We start from the raw sequence: 27,890 nt of genomic DNA on the forward strand, positions 1-27,890 counted from the left end.
CAATAAAGTATAGTTTCTTTTATTAATAATTATTCCAAAGCAATCAATTCTCACGAATCTGCATTGCAGACGTTTGTCTGCTCCAAATATTTTCTCAACATCAAATTCCGATTAACTTTAATGAACCCAAAAAATGCATTTCCGGTAGTTGACTTGTTTTTGGTAACAGCAACTAAATTTTAAACAACAGAGTGGCATGATTTCATGGAAAATAATTTTGTTAAATAGGCAAATTAATTTTAAAATTTAATTCTTACTCGAATATTGTAATGTAGTTTTTAAGACACTCTTTGATCAGCAGCCAACCAATAAAGTTGATTTTAATAAATAGAAAAATCGTGGTTTTAATAATAAAAGCGGCAGTAAGTTCAATTTCGATAATTGCAACTTACAGGATCAAAAGTAGTCCGCGATCCTTTTTGATAAAGTGACGCGTAATAAAAGACAGCGGTAAGTGCAATTTCGATAATTGCAACTTACAGGATAACATTAAATCGCGAGCCCTTTTTGACAAAGTGTCGCGTAAGGATCACGTTGATCCAAATTTTTTTTGATACCTTATCACGTAAGGATCTAACTTATACTCTTTTATTTGCATTTCCTGATATATTTTGCTATTTCTTTGGTAAATTTTTCAATCTTTTCACCGCCGAATTAGTTTTCCTTTGGGATTTTTCAAATATTTCGCCTTTTACTTTGAAACTTTCTTCGCTTTTACAGTTATTTGGGTGTTTTTAATAAGACTTTGCGTCATTTGTTTCACTTTATTTGAATATTTTCATAGTATTTCTTGAAATCGAACTCAGAAACCATGTCTGCAACTCCACTAACTCAATTTATTCGGGCCTCCGACAATGTAGTAAAATTTGCTGCTGCTTTTAAATTGATTAAAGCAGAAACTCACACGGTCTTCAATTTAGAAATTCGAAACACCGAACTACAGGACTTGTGGTACAAGATCAAGGATACTTACGAAAAGTATCTCGATTATCTGATAACCGTTGAGGGTACTACCTCAGACGGAATTGTTTCTGCTGATGAAAAATATCAGTCCACCAGGGAAAATTACGTTGAATGTTTATCGGAAATAACAGAACTTTTGCAGAAACTCAAGTCTGCAAAGACACCTCCTTCCACGCCATCAGAAATTCGTGTTAGTAACCCCCAGAATGTCCGCAGATTATGGCTGCACTTCCTCCCGAAAGAACTTCGATAAATAGACCTTTCACTACAACTGGAGTAGACTTTGCTGGACCTTTTGAAATTAAGTCATTTACGGGTCGTGCTTGTCGTATCACTAAAGGATACGCTTGTGTCTTTGTTTGTTTCACGACCAAAGCCGTGCATTTAGAGGCGGTGTCTGATCTGGCGGCTTCATTTCTGGCTACCTTTTATCGATTCATAGGTCGTCGTGGTTGTCCAAAAACCATTTTTTTGGACAACGGGACTAAATTTGTTGGTGCTTCGCATGAGTTCGAAAAAGATTTTAGAACATTTCTTAGTGAAAGTCGTCATACCATTTGTTCCTCTCTGGGGTATCAGGAACTTACTTGGCAATTTATACCAGCTGGCGCTCCCCACATGGGTGGTCTTTGGGAGGCAGCTGTCAAAAGTTTTAAAAAACATTTTTATCGGCATGCAAAGTCCTTGTCATATACGTTTGAAGAATTTTCGACCATATTAGCTCGCATTGAAGCCTGTCGGATAGTCTCGATGAATTGGTAGCGCTTACACCGGGCCATTTTCTTATAGGTGCCCCCCTTCTTGCTCCGCAAGAACCCCTTCTTGAAGAATCGCCATTGAGTTTAGTCAATCGGTATAGAAAACTGAAGGCATTGACGCATCAGTTCTGCATTAGGAGGAAAGAAGAGTATTTGCTTAGTTTGAATAAGCGTTATAAATGGAAATATCCAGAGAGAAATGTTGCAATCAATGATTTAGTAGTCATTAGGCATGAAAAACTTCCACCTACTTCTTGGAAACTAGCACGTGTAGTCGAGACACATCCCAGTAATGGCGGTAACGTTCGCGTTGTAGACTGCTCAGGGTATTGTTAGGCGACCAGTCGTCAAGTTAGTCGTGTTACCTAATTAAGTCTGTTGTTTGGGAAATATACCTCGTTTGGTTGGGTAATTTCGGGCCCATCAATTTGTAATTGCCGCGGCATAGATATCTAATTATGTGAATTAAAATGATTTGAATAAAATGCTCACAAATAAACTTAACTTACGTCCTAACCTATAACTTGTAAACCTTATTGCACATGAATTAATATATAACATAATTCCTTTGAGCTTTATTTAGTTGATACACATGCATGTATATCAAGGTGGGCGGCAATGTATAAGTTAGATACTTTGCCCCTCAACTTACCTTGCTCGATCAATCACGGATGCTAATTGGCGCACAGGCATCTCTTCTACAACTCCCCTGGCGGAGACCGTAGTGAGCGGATCGTCGCTGGGCATTGGTTGTTGTCGGTAACCTCACCTTGTTACACATGCTCTCATTGGAAGTAGTTGTATTAGTAGACAGACATGGGAACCTCTGCAATCACCTAGAACCTCTGCGTTCACTTGTCTTTAGTCGTTGAAGCAATACCCAACACAGCCATTGTCGCCAACACACCATATTGAAAAGAGGTAATACTTATTGTCGAAAACATCAAAGCAATTCAATAAATCAGCAGACTTACTGAGAAAAGAAATTAATACTATTTGTTTGTTTTATTTCTTATTGTTTCTTTTCCCCCATCACTCTACACAAACAAGCAGCATTAAATAAAATTCGAATTTGAGAATTTATTGGTAAATTATCTACAGCGAATAAACGTAATCCGTTTACTGGTAATTCATATGTAGGCATTATATAAAAATCAAATTCAATATTATTGGATTTTGACTTTTCATAATTTCAATATCATTGATAATCAATAACCTTCAAATTTACTGATAGTTCTTTAATTTCATCAAATAAGAAAGCAATGAATAATAAAATAATTTCATGTAAAATAGTTCAAATAACTTCAATTGTTTGTCCATGTAAAATATAATGACTAACATATTTGTTAAAAAATAATGTAAACATTAAATATCCGAATAGTACTGTAATTATTACTAAAATTATAAATGCATGATTATGAAAAAAAAAAACAAATAAATGAATAATTGTTATATTAATGTAAGAATGTAATGTAGAGAAATATAAAATTCCTAAGAATGCTGTATAACATGAGGGTAGTCAGAATATCGTCGAGGTATTCCGGTTAATTCTAAGAAATTTTGAGGGAAGAATGTTAAATTTATTCCAATAAATATGATGACAAATTAACTTAACCTAATATAAGTTGTTAACGTTTTGTTTTTCTCTTCGAAAAAAACCTTAACTTTGTAAAAATGTTGTCTTACAACTGCAATGAATCCACAAATTGTCCGGTTTTCATTGTTTATGCTTATTGATGGTATCCTTATTTTGTGGTTTATTGTTGCATTATTTTATTAAAGGGGCACAATGCTTATGATAAAAGAAAGTAATTTGGCATACACATTTGTGTTTCGTTTTTGCAGTTTTCGTTCTCAGAATCGACAATGATTTCTTAATTAAAATAAGCACTCACTTTAAATAAATCAATGTAGATTCAAGCAGCGTAACCGTTGCGCCACTAAAGTATCAATTTCGCCACCTTTCTTTGGGCTTTGATTCCTTTGTGCCACTTTTTTATTTCGATCCTAAATGAGCCACTTTTTTGAATTTTTGTGTCACTTTTTTATACATTGTGCCACCTTTTTATAAACTACATATATTTTAATCTAAACGCTGTATTTAAAACAATGAAATGAAATGAAACAATGAAAAGCGTCGTACGCTGCCATTTCCAATTTGCGATAGCAAATTTCAGAGCGAACGCTCTCATATTAGGTGTTTGTAAGTGGTTTTCGCATGCTCAAAGTTGTCAACATTGTTCTGTTTTTATTTCTGGAACAACTGTTAAGAGACATTTTTAATTACTTTACTACAGCCTATGACCCCCATTTAATGGTTCCCCCTGATATTCGGTATTTTGATGATTCTAGCGACATTATTTACCGGAATTGTTTCAATTTACGCATTTGAAGTTCATAATGGATACTACATCCTATGCCAGAAAATTTTCTGTGCAGGCTTATGACAAAAACATTCTGCATTTTTAAGATTTTCACAGAATTTTTAATTTTTAATGTACCATTGTGTGTACAGCTTTTTTACTTGTTATACCCTACACCACAAGGTGGTCAGGGTATTATATCTTTGTGCATTTGTTGGTAACAGGCAAAAGGAAACTAGATATACCCATAGTTCCTTTTGATGATCTGCATAGAATCAAATTCTGAGTCGATTTACGCCCGTCCGCCCGTCTGTCTGTCTGTCCATGTATTTTTGAAAACAAAGTACAGTTCGCATTTATTACCCTATCCGGATGAAATTTTGCACCAATCATTTGTTTGGCCCAAGGACGAACTCTATTGAAATTGGAGATAATCGGTCAAAATTTAAATATAGCTCCCATATATATCTTCGTCCGATTTGCCTTTTATTGTGCACCAATCGTGTAATATCGGCCCGAATAGTATGGAACACACTAGCACATACAGCCAAATTAAGCCCGAAAATAAGTATGCCAAATCGGTTCAGATATGGCTATAGCTCCCATATATATTGTTCATCCATTGCTATTTTCGTCCTCCGCAGCAGTAATATGCACTCTGTAACAACGAAATATATCAAATATAGCTCAGAAATATCTTTGCCAAATTTTATCGAGATCGGTTCCGATTTGGATATAGCTCCCATATATATCTTTATCTGATTTCAAACTAATTGTGCACCAAATGGGCAATACAAGTCCGAATTAAAAAGATACAAATGCTTCGGCATATTTAGTCCTTTGAACTTTAAATTATAATTATAATCATAGCGTGAATGATTGTGTTCTCCCATAAAAACTTTTAATTGTTATGCGGAGCGCTACTAAATTAGCAAAGTGGTGTAGGGTATCATGAAGTCGGCCCCGCCCGACTTTAAGGCTTTCTTTACTGGTTAAATATGCAATATGTACATACATATATTATTACTATATAGTATTAAATATAGATGAATTTGTTGTTTTGTTCTAAACTGTTATTTTTTAAATAAAATGTGAAATAAATTGTGCCACTTTCTGTGCCACCATTTAAAATGATATGTGCTACTTTTTTAAGAAATTATACTTTTTGTGATACTTTTTGAAAATTTCCAACGGTCACACTGGATTCAAGTAACGGTCTAAGGGAACCCATAAAATATGTAAAAGAGTAGAAATCTTTGTCGATCGCCATTTTCAATTACCGCGGTTCTTCTATGTGGTTCTTCTATGTGGTTCTTATACCTTTATAATTGTGATTCTTATACCTAGATACTTGCTCATGGATTATATTCTTCTATATTATATCGTTTTGCAAATATTTCTTATGAACGATAAGGTAGACGAAGTTTATTAATTAATAAGGGGTTATTAAATAGTGAAATATTTATCGATTTGTTCTATTAGATTCGATAGCTTATATTTTTAGACTTCTATCTATCTATCTATCTATCTATCTATCTATCATCTCTATTTCTATTCTAACATTTACTATTGGATTAATTTTTATTATAAATGATTTTATAATTTTTATTGAATTAGAAGTAGTTTCTTTAAATTATTTAACAATTGTAAGAACACTTGTATTAGTTTGAATAAGATTAATTTTTATATCTTTAGTAAAATATCTTTCTCTTTAGTTATTTATTATAGAAAGGAGTATAAAGAAAGAAATTGTAAAATTAAGTATATACATAAGTAATTAAAAAAAATTAAATAAATAGGTTAATCAACAATTGGTGGCTTTTTAAGGATTAAAAATATTAATAAATTAATAATTTTAGTTTGACAAACTAAAGTTATATTTTGAACTTTTTTCATTAGAAGTAAGTGCTAATTTACTACAAAATGGTTTAAAAGGCCAGTACTTGCTTTCAGTCATCTATTGAATAATTAGTTTTAGAAATTCAATTAATAAAATAATTTAGATGTACCATCAACCTTTACACCTAAAACGGGAACAGTTCATGAATAATTAACATTGGCAGCATTAAATAAAATTCGAATTTGAGAATTTATTGGTAAAATATCTACATCAAATAAACGGAATCCGTCTACTGGTAATTCATATGTAGGGATTATATAAAAATCAAATTCAATATTATTGAATTCTGACTTTTCATAATTTCAATATCATTGATAATCAATAACCTTCAAATTTACTGATGGTTCATTAATTTCATCATATAAGAAAGCAATGAATAATAAAATAATTTCAGGTAAAATAGTTCAAATAACTTCAATTGTTTGTCCATATCACGATTAACATATTTGTTAAAAAATAATGTAAACATTAAATATCCGACTAGTACTGTAATTATTACTAAAATTATAAATGCATAATTATAAAAAAAAAAACAAATAAATTAATAAATAATTGTTATATTAATGTAAGAATGTAATGTAGAGTAAATATAAAATGCCTAAGAATGCTGTATAAGCATGAGGGTAGTCAGAATATCGTCGAGGTATTCCGGCTAATTCTAAGAAATTTTGAGGGAAGAATGTTAAATTTATTCCAATAAATATGATGATAAATTAACTTAACCTAATATAAGTTGTAAACGTTTTGCTTTTCTCTTCGAAAAAACCTTAACTTTGTAAAAATGTTGTCTTACAACTGCAATGAATCCACAAATTGTCCGGTTTTCATTGTTTATGCTTATTGATGGTATCCTTATTTTGTGGTTTATTGTTGCATTATTTTATTTAAGGGGCACAATGTTTATGATAAAAGAAAGTAATTTGGCATACACATTTGTGTTTAGTTTTTGCAATTTTCGTTCTCAGAATCGACGGTGATTTCTTAATTAAAATAAGCACTCACTTTAAATAGATCAATGTAGATTCAAGCAGCGTGACCGTTGTGCCACTAAAGTATCAATTTCGCCACCTTTCTTTGATTCCTTTGCGCCACTTTTTCATTTTGATCCTAAATGAGCCACTTTTTTGAATTCTTGTGTCACTTTTTTATACATTGTGCCACCTTTTTATAAACTACATATATTTTAATCTAAACGCTGTATTTAAAACAATGAAATGAAACAATGAAAAGCGTCGTACGCTGCCATTTCCAATTTGCGATAGCAAATTTCAGAGCGAACGCTCTTATATTAGGTGTTTGTAAGTGGTTTTCGCATGCTCAAGTTGTCAACATTGTTCTGTTTTTTATTTCTGGAACAACTGTTAAGAGACATTTTTAATTACTTTACTACAGCCTATGACCCCCATATAACGGTTCCCCCTGATATTCGGTATTTTGATGATTCTAGCGACATTATTTACCGGAACATTATTTCGTAATGGATACTACATCCTATGCCAGAAAATTGTCTGTGCAGGCTTATGACAAAAGTTGCGGCTACATTCGGTATTTTTAAGATTTTCACAGAATTTTTAATTTTTAATGTACCATTGTGTGTACAGCTTTTTTACTTGTTATACCCTACACCACAAGGTGGTCAGGGTATTATATCTTTGTGCATTTGTTTGTAACAGGCAAAAGGAAACTAGATAGACCCATAGTTCCCCCTGATGATCTGCATAGAATCAAATTCTGAGTCGATTTATGCATGTCCGCCCGTCTGTCTGTCTGTCCATGTATTTTTGAAAACAAAGTACAGTTCGCATTTATTACCCTATCCGGATGAAATTGTGCACCAATCATATGTTTGGCCCAAGGACGAACTCTATTGAAATTGGAGATAATCGGTCAAAATTTAAATATAGCTCCCATATATATCTTCGTCCGATTTGCTTTTTATTGTGCACCAAACGTGTAATATCGGCCCGAATAGTATGGAATTTTGCACATACAGCCAAATTAAGCCTAATCTAAGTATGCCAAATCGGTTCAGATATAGCTATAGCTCCCATATATATTGTTCATCCATTGTTATTTTCGTCCTCCGCAGCAGTAATATGCACTCTGTAACAACGATATTCAGGGAAATATATCAAATACAGCTCAGAAATATCTTTGCCAAATTTTATCGAGATCGGTTCCGATTTGGATATAGCTCCCATATATATCTTTATCTGATTTCAAACTAATTATGCACCAAATGGGCAATACAAGTCCAAATTTAAAAGATACAAATGCTTCGGCATATTTAGTCCTTTGAACTTTAAATTATAATTATAATCATAGCGTGTATGATTGTGTTCTCCCATAAAAACTTTTAATTGTTATGCGGAGCGCTACTAAATTAGCAAAGTGGTGTAGGGTATCATGAAGTCGGCCCCGCCCAACTTTAAGGCTTTCTTTACTGGTTAAATATGCAATATGTACATACATATATTATTACTATATAGTATTAAATATAGATAAATTTGTTGTTTTGTTCTAAACTGTTATTTTTTAAATAAAATGTGAAATAAATTGTGCCACTTTCTGTGCCACCATTTAAAATGATATGTGCTACTTTTTTATGAAATGATACTTTTTGTGATACTTTTTGAAAATTTCCAGCGGTCACACTGGATTCAAGTAACGGTCTAAGGGAACCCATAAAATATGTAAAAGAGTAGAAATCTTTGTCGATCGCCATTTTCAATTACCGCGGTTCTTCTATGTGGTTCTTATACCTTTATAATTGTGATTCTTATACCTAGATACTTGCTCATGGATTATATTCTTCTATATCATATTATTTTGCAAATATTTCTTATGAACGATAAGGTAGACGAAGTTTATTAATTAATAAGGGGTTATTTAATAGTGAAATATTTATCGATTTGTTCTATTAGATTCGATAACTTATATTTTTAGACTTCTATCTATATATCTATCTATCTATCTATCTATCTATCTATCTATCTATCTATCTATCTATCTATCATTTCTATTTCTATTCTAACATTTACTATTGGATTTATTTTTATTATAAATGATTTTATAATTTGAGAAGTAGTTTCTTTAAATTATTTAACAATTGTAAGAACAATTGTATTAGTTTGAATAAGATTAATTTTTATATCTTTTGTATAAATATTTTTCTCTTTAGTTATTTATTATAGAAAGGAGTATAAAGAAAGAAATTGTAAAATTAAGTATATACATAAGTAATTAAAAAAAAACTAAATAAGTAGGTTAATCAACAATTGGTGGCTTTTTAAGGATTAAAAATATTAACAAATTAATAATTTTAGTTTGACAAACTAAAATTATATTTTGAACTTTTTTCATTAGATTCAGAAATTAATTTGATTTAGACGACCAGATGTACCATCAACCTTTACACCTAAGTCGGGAACAGTTCATGAATAATTAACATTAGCAGCATTAAATAAAATTCGAATTTGAGAATTTATTGGTAAAATATCTACATCAAATAAACGGAATCCGTCTACTGGTAATTCATATGTAGGGATTATATAAAAATCAAATTCAATATTATTGAAATCTGACTTTTCATAATTTCAATATCATTGATAATCAATAACCTTCAAATTTACTGATGGTTCATTAATTTCATCAAAAAAGAAAGCAATGAATAATACAATAATTTCAGGTAAAATAGTTCAAATAACTTCAATTGTTTGTCCATGTAATATATTACGATTAAAATACTTGTTAAAAAATAATGTAAACATTAAATATCCGACTAGTACTGTAATTATTACTAAAATTATAAATGCATGATTATAAAAAAAAAAACAAATAAATAAATAATTGTTATATTAATGTAAGAATGTAATGTAGAGTAAATATAAAATTCCTAAGAATACTGTATAAGCATGAGGGTAGTCAGAATATCGTCGAGGTATTCCGGCTAATTCTAAGAAATTTTGAGGGAAAAATGTTAAATATATTCCAATAAATATGATGACAATTTAACTTAACCTAATATGATTTGTAAACGTTTTGCTTTTATCTTCGAAAAACCTTAACCTTATGATAAAAGCCTTATGATAAAAGCAATTTGGCATACACATTTGTGTTTAGTTTTTGCAGTTTTCGTTCTCAGAATCGACAGTGATTTCTTAATTAAAATAAGCACTCACTTTAAATATATCAATGTAGATTCAAGTAGCGGTCTGAGGGAACCCATAAAATATGTAAAAGAGTATAAATCTTTGTCGATCGCCATTTGCAATTACAGCGGTTCTTCTATGTGGTTCTTATACCTTTATAATTGTGGTTCTTATACCTAGATACTTGCTCATGGATTATATTCTTCTATTAATTTAATAAGGGGTTATTAAATAGTGAAATATTTATCGATTTGTTCTATTAGATTCAATAACTTCATTTTTTAGACTTCTATTATTTACTATAGGATTAATTTTTGTTATAAATGATTTTACAATTTTTATTGAATGAGAAGTAGTTTCTTTAAATTATTTAACAATTGTAAGAACAATTGTATTAGTTTGAATAAGATTAATTTTTATATCTTTTGTTTAAATATTTTTATCTTTAGTTATTTATTATAGAAAGGAGTATAAAGAAAGAAATTGTAAAATTAAGTATATACATAAGTAATTAAAAAAAAAAAAAAATAATAGATAGGTTAATCAACAATTGGTGGCTTTTTAAGGATTAAAAATATTAATAAATTAATATTTTTATTTAGACAAACTAAAGTGATATTTTGAACTTTTTTTCATTAGAAGTAAGCGCTAATTTACTACAAAATGGTTTAAGAGGTCAATACTTGCATTCAGTCATCTATTGAATAATTAGTTTTAGAAATTCAATCAATAAAATAATTTACAAGACAATAACTATGATTAGCTCCACAAAATTTTAAACAGTGTCTATAAAATAAACCTGGTCGATTAATTCAGAAATTAATTTGATTTAGACGACCGTATGTACCATCAACCTTACACCTAAAACGGGAACTGTTCATGAATAATTAACATTAGCATCATTAAAAAAAATTCGAATTTGAGAATTTATTGGTAAAATATCTACATCAAATAAACGGAATCCGTCTACTGGTAATCCATATGTAGGGATTATATATCAAATTCAATATTATGAAATCTGGCTTTTCATAATTTCAATATCATTGATAATCAAAAACCTTCAAATTTACTGATGGTTCATTAAATTCATCTAAAAAGAAAGCAATGAATAATAAAATAATTTCAGGTAAAATAGTTCAAATAACTTCAATTGTTTGTCCATGTAATATATTATGATTAACATATTTGTTTAAAAATAATGTAAACATTAAATATCCGACTAGTACTGTAATTATAACTAACATTATAAATGCATGATTATAAAAAAAAAAACAAATTAATAAATAATTGTTATATTAATGTAAGAATGTAATGTAGAGTAAATATAAAATTCCTAAGAATGCTGTATATTCATGAGGGTAGTCAGAATATCGTCGAGGTATTCCGGCTAATTCTATGAAATTTTGAGGGAAAAATGTTAAATTTATTCCAATAAATATGAAGACAAATAAACTTAACGTAATATAAGTTGTAAACGTTTTGTTTTTCTCTTCGAAAACACCTTAACTTTGTAAAAATGTTGTCTTACAACTGCAATAAATCCACAAATTGTCCGGTTTACATTGTTTATGCTTATTGATTGTATCCTTTGTGGTTTATTGTTCCATTATTTTATTTAAGGGGCACAATGTTTATGATAAAAGAAAGTAGTTTGGCATACACATTTGTGTTTAGTTTTTGCAGTTTTCGTTCTCAGAATCGACAGTGATTTCTTAATTAAAATAAGCACTCACTTTAGATATATCAATGTAGATTCAAGTAGCGGTCTAAGGGAACACGTAAAATATGTAAAAGAGTAGAAATCTTTGTCGATCGCCATTTTCAATTACAGCGGTTCTTCTATGTGGTTCTTATACCTTTGTAATTGTGGTTCTTATACCTAGATACTTGCTCATGGATTATATTCTTCTATATTACATCGTTTTGCAAATATTTCTTATGAACGATAAGGTAGACGAAGTTTATTAATTAATAAGAGGTTATTAAATAGTGACATATTTATCGATTTGTTCTATTAGATTCAATAACTTAATTTTTTAGACTTCTATCATTTACTATAGGATTAATTTTTGTTATAAATGATTTTACAATTTTTATTGAATGAGAAGTAGTTTCTTTAAATTATTTAACAATTGTAAGAACAATTGTATTAGTTTGAATAAGATTAATTTTTATATCTTTTGTTTAAATATTTTTATCTTTAGTTATTTATTATAGAAAGGAGTATAAAGAAAGAAATTGTAAAATTAAGTATATACATAAGTAATTAAAAAAAAAAATAATAGATAGGTTAATCAACAATTGGTGGCTTTTTAAGGATTAAAAATATTAATAAATTAATATTTTTATTTAGACAAACTAAAGTGATATTTTGAACTTTTTTTCATTAGAAGTAAGTGCTAATTTACTACAAAATGGTTTAAGATGCCAGTACTTGCTTTCAGTCATCTATTCAATATTATTGAAATCTGACTTTTCATAATTTCAATATCATTGATAATCAATAACCATCAAATTTACTGATGGTTCATTAATTTCATCAAATAAGAAAGCAATGAATAATAAAATAATTTCAGGTAAAATAGTTCAAATAACTTCAATTGTTTGTCCATGTAATATATTACGATTAACATATTTGTTAAAAAATAATGTAAACATTAAATATCCGACTAGTACTGTACTTATTACTAAAATTATAAATGCATGATTATAAAAAAGCAAATTAATAAATAATTGTTATATTAATGTAAGAATGTAATGTAGAGTAAATATAAAATTCCTAAGAATGCTGTATAAGCATGAGGGTAGTAAGAATATCGTCGAGGTATTCCGGCTAATTCTATGAAATTTTGAGGGAAAATCTTAAATTTATTCCAATAAATATGAAGACAAATTAACTTAACCTAATATAAGTTGTAAACGTTTTTATTTCTCTTCGAAAAAACCTTAACTTTGTAAAAATGTTGTCTTACAACGGCAATGAATTATTGTTGCATTATTTTATTTAAGGGGCACAATGTTTATGATAAAAGAAAGTAATTTGGCATACACATTTGTGTTTAGTTTTTGCAGTTTTCGTTCTCAGAATCGACGGTGATTTCTTAATTAAAATAAGCACTCACTTTAAATAGATCAATGTAGATTCAAGCAGCGTGACCGTTGTGCCACTAAAGTATCAATTTCGCCACCTTTCTTTGATTCCTTTGCGCCACTTTTTCATTTTGATCCTAAATGAGCCACTTTTTTGAATTCTTGTGTCACTTTTTTATACATTGTGCCACCTTTTTATAAACTACATATATTTTAATCTAAACGCTGTATTTAAAACAATGAAATGAAACAATGAAAAGCGTCGTACGCTGCCATTTCCAATTTGCGATAGCAAATTTCAGAGCGAACGCTCTTATATTAGGTGTTTGTAAGTGGTTTTCGCATGCTCAAGTTGTCAACATTGTTCTGTTTTTTATTTCTCGAACAACTGTTAAGAGACATTTTTAATTACTTTACTACAGCCTATGACCCCCATATAACGGTTCCCCCTGATATTCGGTATTTTGATGATTCTAGCGACATTATTTACCGGAACATTATTTCGTAATGGATACTACATCCTATGCCAGAAAATTGTCTGTGCAGGCTTATGACAAAAGTTGCGGCTACATTCGGTATTTTTAAGATTTTCACAGAATTTTTAATTTTTAATGTACCATTGTGTGTACAGCTTTTTTACTTGTTATACCCTACACCACAAGGTGGTCAGGGTATTATATCTTTGTGCATTTGTTTGTAACAGGCAAAAGGAAACTAGATAGACCCATAGTTCCCCCTGATGATCTGCATAGAATCAAATTCTGAGTCGATTTATGCATGTCCGCCCGTCTGTCTGTCTGTCCATGTATTTTTGAAAACAAAGTACAGTTCGCATTTATTACCCTATCCGGATGAAATTGTGCACCAATCATATGTTTGGCCCAAGGACGAACTCTATTGAAATTGGAGATAATCGGTCAAAATTTAAATATAGCTCCCATATATATCTTCGTCCGATTTGCTTTTTATTGTGCACCAAACGTGTAATATCGGCCCGAATAGTATGGAATTTTGCACATACAGCCAAATTAAGCCTAATCTAAGTATGCCAAATCGGTTCAGATATAGCTATAGCTCCCATATATATTGTTCATCCATTGTTATTTTCGTCCTCCGCAGCAGTAATATGCACTCTGTAACAACGATATTCAGGGAAATATATCAAATACAGCTCAGAAATATCTTTGCCAAATTTTATCGAGATCGGTTCCGATTTGGATATAGCTCCCATATATATCTTTATCTGATTTCAAACTAATTATGCACCAAATGGGCAATACAAGTCCAAATTTAAAAGATACAAATGCTTCGGCATATTTAGTCCTTTGAACTTTAAATTATAATTATAATCATAGCGTGTATGATTGTGTTCTCCCATAAAAACTTTTAATTGTTATGCGGAGCGCTACTAAATTAGCAAAGTGGTGTAGGGTATCATGAAGTCGGCCCCGCCCAACTTTAAGGCTTTCTTTACTGGTTAAATATGCAATATGTACATACATATATTATTACTATATAGTATTAAATATAGATAAATTTGTTGTTTTGTTCTAAACTGTTATTTTTTAAATAAAATGTGAAATAAATTGTGCCACTTTCTGTGCCACCATTTAAAATGATATGTGCTACTTTTTTAAGAAATGATACTTTTTGTGATACTTTTTGAAAATTTCCAGCGGTCACACTGGATTCAAGTAACGGTCTAAGGGAACCCATAAAATATGTAAAAGAGTAGAAATCTTTGTCGATCGCCATTTTCAATTACCGCGGTTCTTCTATGTGGTTCTTATACCTTTATAATTGTGATTCTTATACCTAGATACTTGCTCATGGATTATATTCTTCTATATCATATTATTTTGCAAATATTTCTTATGAACGATAAGGTAGACGAAGTTTATTAATTAATAAGGGGTTATTTAATAGTGAAATATTTATCGATTTGTTCTATTAGATTCGATAACTTATATTTTTAGACTTCTATCTATATATCTATCTATCTATCTATCTATCTATCTATCTATCATTTCTATTTCTATTCTAACATTTACTATTGGATTTATTTTTATTATAAATGATTTTATAATTTGAGAAGTAGTTTCTTTAAATTATTTAACAATTGTAAGAACAATTGTATTAGTTTGAATAAGATTAATTTTTATATCTTTTGTATAAATATTTTTCTCTTTAGTTATTTATTATAGAAAGGAGTATAAAGAAAGAAATTGTAAAATTAAGTATATACATAAGTAATTAAAAAAAACTAAATAAGTAGGTTAATCAACAATTGGTGGCTTTTTAAGGATTAAAAATATTAACAAATTAATAATTTTAGTTTGACAAACTAAAATTATATTTTGAACTTTTTTCATTAGAAGTAAGTGCTAATTTACTACAAAATGGTTTAAGAGGCCAGTACTTGCTTTCAGTCATCTATTGAATAACTAGTTTTAGAATTTCAATTAATAAAATAATTTACAAGACAATAACTATGATTAGCTCCACAAATTTCTAAACAGTGTCTATAAAATAAACCTGGTCGATTAATTCAGAAATTAATTTGATTTAGACGACCAGATGTACCATCAACCTTTACACCTAAAACGGGAACAGTTCATGAATAATTAACATTAGCAGCATTAAATAAAATTCGAATTTGAGAATTTATTGGTAAATTATCTACATCGAATAAACGGAATCCGTCTACTGGTAATTCATATGTAGGGATTATATACAAATCAAATTCAATATTATTGAATTCTGACTTTCATTATTTCAATATCATTGATAATCAATAACCTTCAAATTTACTGATGGTTCATTAATTTCATCAAATAAGAAAGCAATGAATAATAAAATAATATCAGGTAAAATAGTTCAAATAACTTCAATTGTTTGTCCATGTAATATATAACGATTAACATATTTGTTAAAAAATAATGTAAATATTAAATATCCGACTAGTACTGTAATTATTACTAAAATTATAAATGCATGATTATAAAAAAAAAACAAATAAATTAATAAATAATTGTTATATTAATGTAAGAATGTAATGTAGAGTAAATATAAATTTCCTAAGAATGCTGTATAAGCATGAGAGTAGTCAGAATATCGTCGAGGTATTCCGGCTAATTCTATGAAATTTTGAGGGAAAAATGTTAAATTTATTCCAATATGAATTAACTTAACCTAATATAAGTTGTAAACGTTTTGTTTTTCTCTTCGAATAAACCTTAACTTTGTAAAAATGTTGTCTTACAACTGCAATGAATCCACAAATTGTCCGGTTTTCATTGTTTATGCATATTGATGGTATCCTTATTTTGTGGTTTATTGTTGCATTATTTTATTTAAGTGGCACAATGTTTATGATAAAAGAAAGTAGTTTGGCATACACATTTGTGTTTAGTTTTTGCAGTTTTCGTTCTCAGAATCGACAGTGTTTTCTTATTTAAAATAAGCACTCACTTTAAATATATCAATGTAGATTCAAGTAGCGGTCTAAGGGAACACATAAAATATGTAAAAGAGTAGAAATCTTTGTCGATCGCCATTTGCAATTACCGCGTTTCTTTAGTGTGGTTCTTATACCTTTATAATTGTGGTTCTTATACCTAAATACTTGCTCATGGATTATATTCTTCTATATTATATCGTTTTGCAAATATTTCTTATGAACGATAAGGTAGACGAAGTTTATTAATTAATAAGAGGTTATTAAATAGTGAAATATTTATCGATTTGTCCTATTAGATTCGATAACTTATTTCTTTAAACTTCTATCATTTACTATAGGATTAATTTTTATTATAAATGATTTTACAATTTTTATTGAATGAGAAGTAGTTTCTTTAAATTATTTAACAATTGTAAGAACAATTGTATTAGTTTGAATAAGTTAATTTTTTATATCTTTTGTTTAAATATTTTTATCTTTAGTTATTTATTATAGAAAGGGGTATAAAGAAAAAAATTGTAAAATTAACAGCCTGTTCCACGATATCGAAAGAACACGTTCGCACAACTTTTACACGACAAACAGCTGATTTCCGTTCCACTAAAATCCATCAGAACGAAAATTTGCGCGAAAATCAAAGCGAACGAAAATGTAAGCGTTTCAGTGTAATTTTGCGTTCCACTATCTTTTTTCTTTCGTACGCATGCGAACACAAATGTCAAAATCAGTCACTTGTGTGTTTGCTGTCGAATTATAACAATTAAGAAAAATTGTTTTAACATAAACATTGCTTGATTGAAAATGGAAACAAAAATGTAATTAAAAATAATAAATGCAATTTAATATGTGAACAACAAATATATATTTTTTCTCAATTCCAGCACGAAAAAATCATCAACTACACAGCTGCGGCCACTAGTTGAGTATATGGAGGAGAATCCTAAGTTCGCCAGAGGAGTGCCAATTTTTGGAAGCAGCAGGCAATCCCTTGAAGACCACTGGAAGAAATTAGTTTTTCCAAAAGAGCCCGAAAAACTTCCTTCGGCACACGAAAATTGGCCACAAACCTAGAAAAATTCATATTTAATTATTTCAAAAATGTAAAAATACAATCATACTTACTTTGTGTTAGGTACTTCAAATAAATTCGAAGCATCTCTTAAATGCCTCCGTGGCACATTTTGAACCTCCTCCTCATCATCCATAAAAAATAGGGCTACAGAAATATTTTTTTTTTATTTTTTAAGAACACAAATAGTTTGAACACAATCACTAGGAATTTTATTTTGTTTGTTTATTTACAATTTGTTTGTTTACAACTGAACTGTCAGTTGAGACAGAGCCACTGCTGCTTTTCGCGTTTAAATTAGACATTTGGCGCTTTTTTGTCTTATTTCACGATTAATTTTTCCAAAAAATATTTAGCAACACTGAATCACGTAAGGCTATGCGAAAGAAAGAACGAAAGTTAGTGGGACGCATTCTTATACGAAAGTGAGTGAGTAGCCTTCGTTCACACAAATTTTCTTTCGAGATCGTGGAACAGGCTGTAAGTATATACATAAGTAATTAAAAATAATAATATATAGGTTAATCAACAATTGGTTGATTTTTAAGGATTAAAAATATTAATAAATTAATAATTTTAGTTAGCAAACTAAAGTTATATTTTGAACTTTTTTTTCATTAGAAGTAAGTGCTAATTTACTACAAAATGGTTTAAGAGGTCAGTACTTGCTTTCAGTCATCTATTGAATAATTAACTTTAGAAATTCAATTAATAAAATAATTTACAAGACAATAACTATGATTAGCTCCACAAATTTCTAAACAGTGTCTATAAAATAAACCTGGTCGATTAATTCAGAAATTAATTTGATTTAGACGACCAGATGTACCATCAACCTTTACACCTAAGTCGGGAACAGTTCATGAATAATTAACATTAGCAGCATTAAATAAAATTCGAATTTGAGAATTTATTGGTAAATTATCTACATCGAATAAACGGAATCCGTCTACTGGTAATTCATATGTAGGGATTATATACAAATCAAATTCAATATTATTGAATTCTGACTTTCATTATTTCAATATCATTGATAATCAATAACCTTCAAATTTACTGATGGTTCATTAATTTCATCAAATAAGAAAGCAATGAATAATAAAATAATATCAGGTAAAATAGTTCAAACAACTTCAATTGTTTGTCCATGTAATATATAACGATTAACATATTTGTTAAAAAATAATGTAAATATTAAATATCCGACTAGTACTGTAATTATTACTAAAATTATAAATGCATGATTATAAAAAAAAAAAAAAAAACAAATAAATTAATAAATAATTGTTATATTAATGTAAGAATGTAATGTAGAGTAAATATAAAATTCCTAAGAATACTGTATAAGCATGAGGGTAGTCAGAATATCGTCGAGGTATTCCGGCTAATTCTAAGAAATTTTGAGGGAAAAATGTTAAATATATTCCAATAAATATGATGACAATTTAACTTAACCTAATATGATTTGTAAACGTTTTGCTTTTATCTTCGAAAAACCTTAACCTTATGATAAAAGCCTTATGATAAAAGCAATTTGGCATACACATTTGTGTTTAGTTTTTGCAGTTTTCGTTCTCAGAATCGACAGTGATTTCTTAATTAAAATAAGCACTCACTTTAAATATATCAATGTAGATTCAAGTAGCGGTCTGAGGGAACCCATAAAATATGTAAAAGAGTATAAATCTTTGTCGATCGCCATTTGCAATTACAGCGGTTCTTCTATGTGGTTCTTATACCTTTATAATTGTGGTTCTTATACCTAGATACTTGCTCATGGATTATATTCTTCTATTAATTTAATAAGGGGTTATTAAATAGTGAAATATTTATCGATTTGTTCTATTAGATTCAATAACTTCATTTTTTAGACTTCTATCATTTACTATAGGATTAATTTTTGTTATAAATGATTTTACAATTTTTATTGAATGAGAAGTAGTTTCTTTAAATTATTTAACAATTGTAAGAACAATTGTATTAGTTTGAATAAGATTAATTTTTATATCTTTTGTTTAAATATTTTTATCTTTAGTTATTTATTATAGAAAGGAGTATAAAGAAAGAAATTGTAAAATTAAGTATATACATAAGTAATTAAAAAAAAAAAATAATAGATAGGTTAATCAACAATTGGTGGCTTTTTAAGGATTAAAAATATTAATAAATTAATATTTTTATTTAGACAAACTAAAGTGATATTTTGAACTTTTTTTCATTAGAAGTAAGCGCTAATTTACTACAAAATGGTTTAAGAGGCCAATACTTGCATTCAGTCATCTATTGAATAATTAGTTTTAGAAATTCAATCAATAAAATAATTTACAAGACAATAACTATGATTAGCTCCACAAAATTTTAAACAGTGTCTATAAAATAAACCTGGTCGATTAATTCAGAAATTAATTTGATTTAGACGACCGTATGTACCATCAACCTTACACCTAAAACGGGAACTGTTCATGAATAATTAACATTAGCATCATTAAAAAAAATTCGAATTTGAGAATTTATTGGTAAAATATCTACATCAAATAAACGGAATCCGTCTACTGGTAATCCATATGTAGGGATTATATATCAAATTCAATATTATGAAATCTGGCTTTTCATAATTTCAATATCATTGATAATCAAAACCTTCAAATTTACTGATGGTTCATTAAATTCATCTAAAAAGAAAGCAATGAATAATAAAATAATTTCAGGTAAAATAGTTCAAATAACTTCAATTGTTTGTCCATGTAATATATTATGATTAACATATTTGTTTAAAAATAATGTAAACATTAAATATCCGACTAGTACTGTAATTATAACTAACATTATAAATGCATGATTATAAAAAAAAAACAAATTAATAAATAATTGTTATATTAATGTAAGAATGTAATGTAGAGTAAATATAAAATTCCTAAGAATGCTGTATATTCATGAGGGTAGTCAGAATATCGTCGAGGTATTCCGGCTAATTCTATGAAATTTTGAGGGAAAAATGTTAAATTTATTCCAATAAATATGAAGACAAATAAACTTAACGTAATATAAGTTGTAAACGTTTTGTTTTTCTCTTCGAAAACACCTTAACTTTGTAAAAATGTTGTCTTACAACTGCAATAAATCCACAAATTGTCCGGTTTACATTGTTTATGCTTATTGATTGTATCCTTTGTGGTTTATTGTTCCATTATTTTATTTAAGGGGCACAATGTTTATGATAAAAAAAGTAGTTTGGCATACACATTTGTGTTTAGTTTTTGCAGTTTTCGTTCTCAGAATCGACAGTGATTTCTTAATTAAAATAAGCACTCACTTTAGATATATCAATGTAGATTCAAGTAGCGGTCTAAGGGAACACATAAAATATGTAAAAGAGTAGAAATCTTTGTCGATCGCCATTTTCAATTACAGCGGTTCTTCTATGTGGTTCTTATACCTTTGTAATTGTGGTTCTTATACCTAGATACTTGCTCATGGATTATATTCTTCTATATTATATCGTTTTGCAAATATTTCTTATGAACGATAAGGTAGACGAAGTTTATTAATTAATAAGAGGTTATTAAATAGTGACATATTTATCGATTTGTTCTATTAGATTCAATAACTTAATTTTTTAGACTTCTATCATTTACTATAGGATTAATTTTTGTTATAAATGATTTTACAATTTTTATTGAATGAGAAGTAGTTTCTTTAAATTATTTAACAATTGTAAGAACAATTGTATTAGTTTGAATAAGATTAATTTTTATATCTTTTGTTTAAATATTTTTATCTTTAGTTATTTATTATAGAAAGGAGTATAAAGAAAGAAATTGTAAAATTAAGTATATACATAAGTAATTAAAAAAAAAAAATAATAGATAGGTTAATCAACAATTGGTGGCTTTTTAAGGATTAAAAATATTAATAAATTAATATTTTTATTTAGACAAACTAAAGTGATATTTTGAACTTTTTTTCATTAGAAGTAAGTGCTAATTTACTACAAAATGGTTTAAGATGCCAGTACTTGCTTTCAGTCATCTATTCAATATTATTGAAATCTGACTTTTCATAATTTCAATATCATTGATAATCAATAACCATCAAATTTACTGATGGTTCATTAATTTCATCAAATAAGAAAGCAATGAATAATAAAATAATTTCAGGTAAAATAGTTCAAATAACTTCAATTGTTTGTCCATGTAATATATTACGATTAACATATTTGTTAAAAAATAATGTAAACATTAAATATCCGACTAGTACTGTACTTATTACTAAAATTATAAATGCATGATTATAAAAAAGCAAATTAATAAATAATTGTTATATTAATGTAAGAATGTAATGTAGAGTAAATATAAAATTCCTAAGAATGCTGTATAAGCATGAGGGTAGTAAGAATATCGTCGAGGTATTCCGGCTAATTCTATGAAATTTTGAGGGAAAATCTTAAATTTATTCCAATAAATATGAAGACAAATTAACTTAACCTAATATAAGTTGTAAACGTTTTTATTTCTCTTCGAAAAAACCTTAACTTTGTAAAAATGTTGTCTTACAACGGCAATGAATCCACAAATTGTCCGGTTTTCATTGTTTATGCTTATTGATGGTATCCTTATTGTATAAGTTCGATACGTTCCACCACAACTTTCCAATACTCGTCAATCACGGATGCTGATTGGCACAGTGGCATCTCCTCTACAATTCCCTTAGCGGATACCGTAGTGAGCGGATCGCCGCTGGGTATTGGTTGTTGGCGGTAGGCTCACCTTGCTCTCATTGGAAGTAGTTGTAGTTGTAATAATATACAGACATGGGTCCCTCAGCGGTCACTCAGTACCACTGCGTTCACTTGTCTGTATGTGCATATGTATTAGAAATAGACAAGGGATCTTCTGCGATCACATAGAACCTCTGCGTTCACTTGTCTTTGAGAAACGAAAGCACACGGCCTCTGTCGCCACCCCAATTACTTAAGGTAATTTGTTGAATAAGAAAAGAAAGAACTCCAATTAAACCATGAATTGAATTTAGAATCCCACTAATTATTTATTTTGTTTTATTCTTTGCTATTTTCTTTCTTTTTACACCACACGCGCGAATCACCCGCACCACACCACATCTCTCACCCACACATCATCTATACATCTCACATCACATAATAACTCTGGTGAGTTATCATTGTCATTGCCGCTATCGAAGCCTTACCCCCAATCCCCTGAGTTAAACATTGGTCGTATCGAGCCGGATTCGAGCCAACATTTGCTATCGTGGATGAAGAAATCACTGGATTACTCTCATCATCACCAACATATTTGACTAAGAAACAGGTACGTAAATTCAGATTTCTATTTGAAGTGAGCTACTCGCGTTTCTTAGTGCATATTAATTTGTTTAGTTTTGGTCGAATCGCAATCGCCTACAACAAGTAATTCTGTTGTTATGAAATAATTAGTTTTCGTTGTACTGATCATCCGTCGTCGCGTTGATCGTACAAAAATATTTGGTGCTCTTGTTCCGCTTCGTTCATTTGTTTCGTTTTCTAACTCTCGTTTCAAATGAACTCTTGCTGAGAAAAGAAAGTCTCATTTGACAAAAAATTGTACCCCTCGTTGTTGTCCTACTCCCTCGCCTTAGCTGAAGAAGAATTTGCATCACCACATTTGTTATTACAGCACACATACATATTTCATAACATTCGGTCGTTTGGTTTATTTGTTTTTGCATTCCTCACCAACCAAACTGTGCTGTAATTCTAACTCCAACATTTCTTTTCCCCTCTAAAGGCTGAGCCCTGCAATGAGAATTTGTTGTTTCCAATTTACAAAAACAACGCACATATAATAACAGTCCACATCTCTGTCGGTTGGTTATTTGTCGTCCTTTCCAACAACACTTGATTCCTTCGTTTTCTTAACGTAGATCAATTCTCACTTGAGAATTTACATTGCCAAAAATTGCAACAACAATATCTCATCATTCCACGCGCCCTTTTTAGCGTCGGTTTGATATTCAGTAAAAATAACAACAAAGTGTTTTGATCTCCAACACTCACTGTTGGATCGTTTGTGGCGTCGCTTGTTGTGTGGGTGCGTAGCTGCTTACGCATAGTCATTTCTCTGCCGACGTCGCTTGTGTTTTATTCCTCTTTGTGCAATATCCGTTGTTGGTTCGGCACAGTGGGATAAAACAGCACAAATTGTGAATTTTTGTAATTTATTTTAGAACTTATTTTTCGATAATTTTCTGAAATATTTTTGATTAGTAGTAGGGTTTTTGGACAAATTCACCCTACATTCGGCATTCTTTGCAGAAACATTTAGCAACAAATATTAGTAAATTTATCGTTTTTTGGCTAGTTTTGCAAAATTTGTAAATATTATTTAACGTTTGCAGCTCTGCGTAGGGTTTTTGGAATTTTTGGACAAATTCACCCTACATTCGGCATTTATTGCACATATTCCAGCAAAATATATTCGTTGAAACTTTTAGTTTGTGGCTATTTTCTTCAATTCTTTGGGCAATTTATTAATAGTTGATAGTACTATTTGTGAATCTCTGTAGGGTTTGGGTATTTTTTGGAAAAATACACCCTGCTTTCGGCATAATCTAGTAAAATATTGCCAACATTTGCATTAAATATTCTGTAGAGCTACTCAGTTTGCAGCACATTTCGACTATCTTTGTATAAATGTCGTAAAATTTGTCATACATTTTGAAAAATCACCCTATCATTGGCATAACCAAAGCATTCATTTTCTTAATTTATTGATATTGGAGCAATTTTAGTAATATCTGTCACATAGGAAAAGATTTTCTTAATTTCTCTCCTATTGAACAATATTTATAACTTTCTTGAAGTATTTGGAGGTTTTTAGTTTTGCAAAATTTCTCTTTTCCTTTCAACAATAGCAACCCTTGTTCGAATTTTCTTTGTTTTGCATACCGTTTGTATTGTTTTTGTTATAAATTTAGCAACACAATGTCGATCACTCCGCTCACACGTTTCATGAGAGCCGCTGACATTGTTCTTAAAACCGTAGCACATTTCGAACAAATAGAAGAATCAACACTCACAATATTCAATCTGAAGATTCGCAATACAGAGATTTAAGAATTGTGGGATAAGGTTTTGTGCACTTATGATGAGTGCAAAATCTACCTTAAGACATCTGAGAGTGCACAGGCTAATAGTATTGATGACGTTGAGGAAAAATATAGCACGGCTTGCCTTGCATATCTTCGGTGTTTATCCACCATTAACAGGCATCTTGATCGACTCAATTCATCTACAAATGAAAATGGCTCACCTACTACAGCTTCTCGGTTCTCACATCCTCCTGAACATTCACGTGCGCTTTCCATTAATTTGTCTCACAATTCTAATATAACACCATCTTCAGGATTTCCGTCAAAGGAATCTATTTTGCCGGTGTCTGTGCAAAACACTACTCCACCCGTTCATGGTTCCGTCGAATCTTCTGACAATAACAGTTGCTCCAATTCACCCTTCGATAATCATTGTTTCATGTTGCCACCTGTTGATATCGAAGTCTTTGCTGGTGAATCTTAGAATGCATGAGGGTAGTCAGAATATCGTAGAGGTATTCCGGCTAATTCTAAGAAATTTTGAGGGAAGAATGTTAAATTTATTCCAATAAATATAATAACAAATTAACTTTTATTAAATGCTTATTATTTAGAGTTAATCCAGTAAGTAAAGAATATCAATGCACAATTCCTAAAAATCTCCTTTGGAAAGTACATAATGGAAATTAGTAACTACATAATTTGTATTATGTAAACTAATATAAATAAATGATTTAGATAATACTACTCCTGTTAAACCTCCTACAGCGAATAAGAATCCTAAAGCTCATAAAATACCTGAAGAATAAGTTATTTGAGTTCCGTATAATGTAGCCAATCGACTAAAAATCTTAATTGCAGTTGGTACGACAATAATTGTAATTGTAAGTAAAATATATTATCGTCTATTCCTACAGTAAATATATGGTGATCTCATACAAAAAAATCCTAAAAGTCTAATTGCTGTTATAGCACAAAATTATTCCTAACAAACCGAATGTTCCCTTCATTCTTGATTTTTGACAAATAACATTAGAAATTATTCCGAATCCAGGTAAAATTAAAATATTACGTTCTGGGTGACCTAATAATGCAAGTCAACTGGTTTCGTTCCTATTGTCGAATGGATTAAATGATTGTATTCATTAACAGCTTTTTCCCAAATTCTTCGAAATCGCTCGATTTCAATACATCTCAAGAGTTCAGCTATTATTATATGAAATTTTGAACTTGCCCATTAACTTTACTCCTGTAAGGTGGACATGCAAATACATCAATACGTAATTCATCATAAACAATATTGTCGCAGAATTTATTGACCTTTCGTAATATATCACGAAAGTTTTGGAACCCCGTATTGAAATAAATTATCTGAAAGTGGTCAGACATTAGTTTATGTCTGTATGACTTGGCCTGTGTACGTTGGGATAGAAGTTTCTCTTAGTTTTGGTCCATTTGGGGTCCTTTCATACTTTTTATACCGTCCACCATAGTATGGAAGGTATATTAAGTTTGTCATTCCGTTTGCAACACATGGAAATATACGTTTTAGTCCCCTCAAAGTATGTATATATATTTTTTGATCAGCATACAATTCTGTGTCGATTTATCAATGTCCGTCCGTCTATCCATTTGTCCGTCTGTGGAAATCACTCTAGCGAAAATGAGCGAAATGAAGTAGGTTGATAAAATTTTACTCAAATGTGTATTATATCTGCAGGACTTTTGGTATTGAAAATGGGTCACGTAGGTCCACGTCTTTGTATAGTCCCCATATAATAGTACCTCCCGATATGCGGTATTTTGATGTTTTTAGCGACATTATTTACCGGAATTATTTCCAATCTGGTATTTGAAGTTCGTAATAGATACTACATCCTAAGACAGAAAATGAGCCAGGTACGCCCACGTCTTCCTATAGCCCCCATATAACGGTACCCCCGATATTCGGTATTTTGATGATTTTAGCGACATTATTTACCGGAATTTGTTTCAAATTTCGCATTTGAAGATCGTAATGGATATTAAAGCCTGTGACAGAAAATTGTCTGTGCAGGTCCACGTCTTCGTATTGCCCCCATATAACGGAACACCCAATACTCGGTATTTTGATGATTTTAGCGACATTATTTACCGGAATTATTTCAAACTTTGTATTTGAATTTAGTAATGGATACTACAGCCTATGACAGAAAGTTGTCTGGGAAAGTCTATTTATAACCCCCATGGTACCTCCCTACATTCGGTATTTTGGTGATTTTATCTACATTATAAACAGATTTTTTTCTGATTTCGCATTTGAATATTGTAATAGCCTGCGACAAAAGTTGCCTATGCAGGTCCAAGTCGTCGTATAGACCCTAATATACGGCTACATTCGGAATTTTTAAGATTTTAACAGAATTTTTAACGGATTTTATTCTTTTGAAAATTGTTATATATGTAACAAATTGTGGAGTGTATTCAAAGTTCGGCTCGACCGAACTCACAGCTTTGTTACTTGTTTTTTTTTTTTTTCTTTTTTTTTTGCAATTTGAATTGAGCATTCCAGGAAAATAATTTCTTCTAGAATTCTAACGTATTTCCTTCTGTATTATGGTACTATGTGTATCGATTATAAAATTTTCTTGGTCTGCTTCCGATGCTATATCATCCACGACCTGTTATAAAATAATACTATTTTGATTTTGAAAATTAATAGAATAAATTTTCTGGATTTTGCCCATTATGATCCCCGGTGCTTTTATACAGTTTGTGATTGACGGATTAAGACATCGTTTCAAAATATTTCGTAAGGTTTCCTGAATGTAAATTCCTTTTCTTAAATATATCATAGACATATTTAAGAAAAGGAAAAATAATTTTAAATTGGTATCCTTATTGGCATCTTTATTTTTAATGAACAGCCTCTATTTATATATTTTACAGTAAATATATATACGTACTGTAGGGAAAATTTTAAGAGTACCTTTTACATTTTGGATTCTTCTTCAACTTACTGGTGGTCTATTTGACATTGAAGTTGTGTAGGGCGCTTCTTTTATTATCTA

At 29.8% G+C, this 27,890-nt stretch overlaps 4 pseudogenes; all 4 read right to left on the bottom strand.

Annotated features, from left to right (window-relative positions):
* Positions 1-9,352: 9,352 nt before the first annotated feature.
* Positions 9,353-9,808, bottom strand: LOC131803218 (cytochrome c oxidase subunit 2-like; annotated as a pseudogene).
* Positions 9,809-10,857: 1,049 nt separating this feature from the next.
* On the bottom strand, positions 10,858-12,844 carry LOC109614257 (cytochrome c oxidase subunit 2-like; annotated as a pseudogene).
* A 2,839-nt stretch (positions 12,845-15,683) lies between these two features.
* LOC131803254 (cytochrome c oxidase subunit 2-like) lies at positions 15,684-16,261 on the bottom strand (annotated as a pseudogene).
* Positions 16,262-18,404: 2,143 nt separating this feature from the next.
* On the bottom strand, positions 18,405-19,003 carry LOC131803217 (cytochrome c oxidase subunit 2-like; annotated as a pseudogene).
* Between the last annotated feature and the right edge of the window lie 8,887 nt (positions 19,004-27,890).

The sequence above is a fragment of the Musca domestica genome, unplaced genomic scaffold, assembly GCF_030504385.1.
Source record: "Musca domestica strain aabys unplaced genomic scaffold, Musca_domestica.polishedcontigs.V.1.1 28, whole genome shotgun sequence".
Taxonomy (NCBI): Eukaryota; Metazoa; Arthropoda; class Insecta; order Diptera; family Muscidae; genus Musca; species Musca domestica.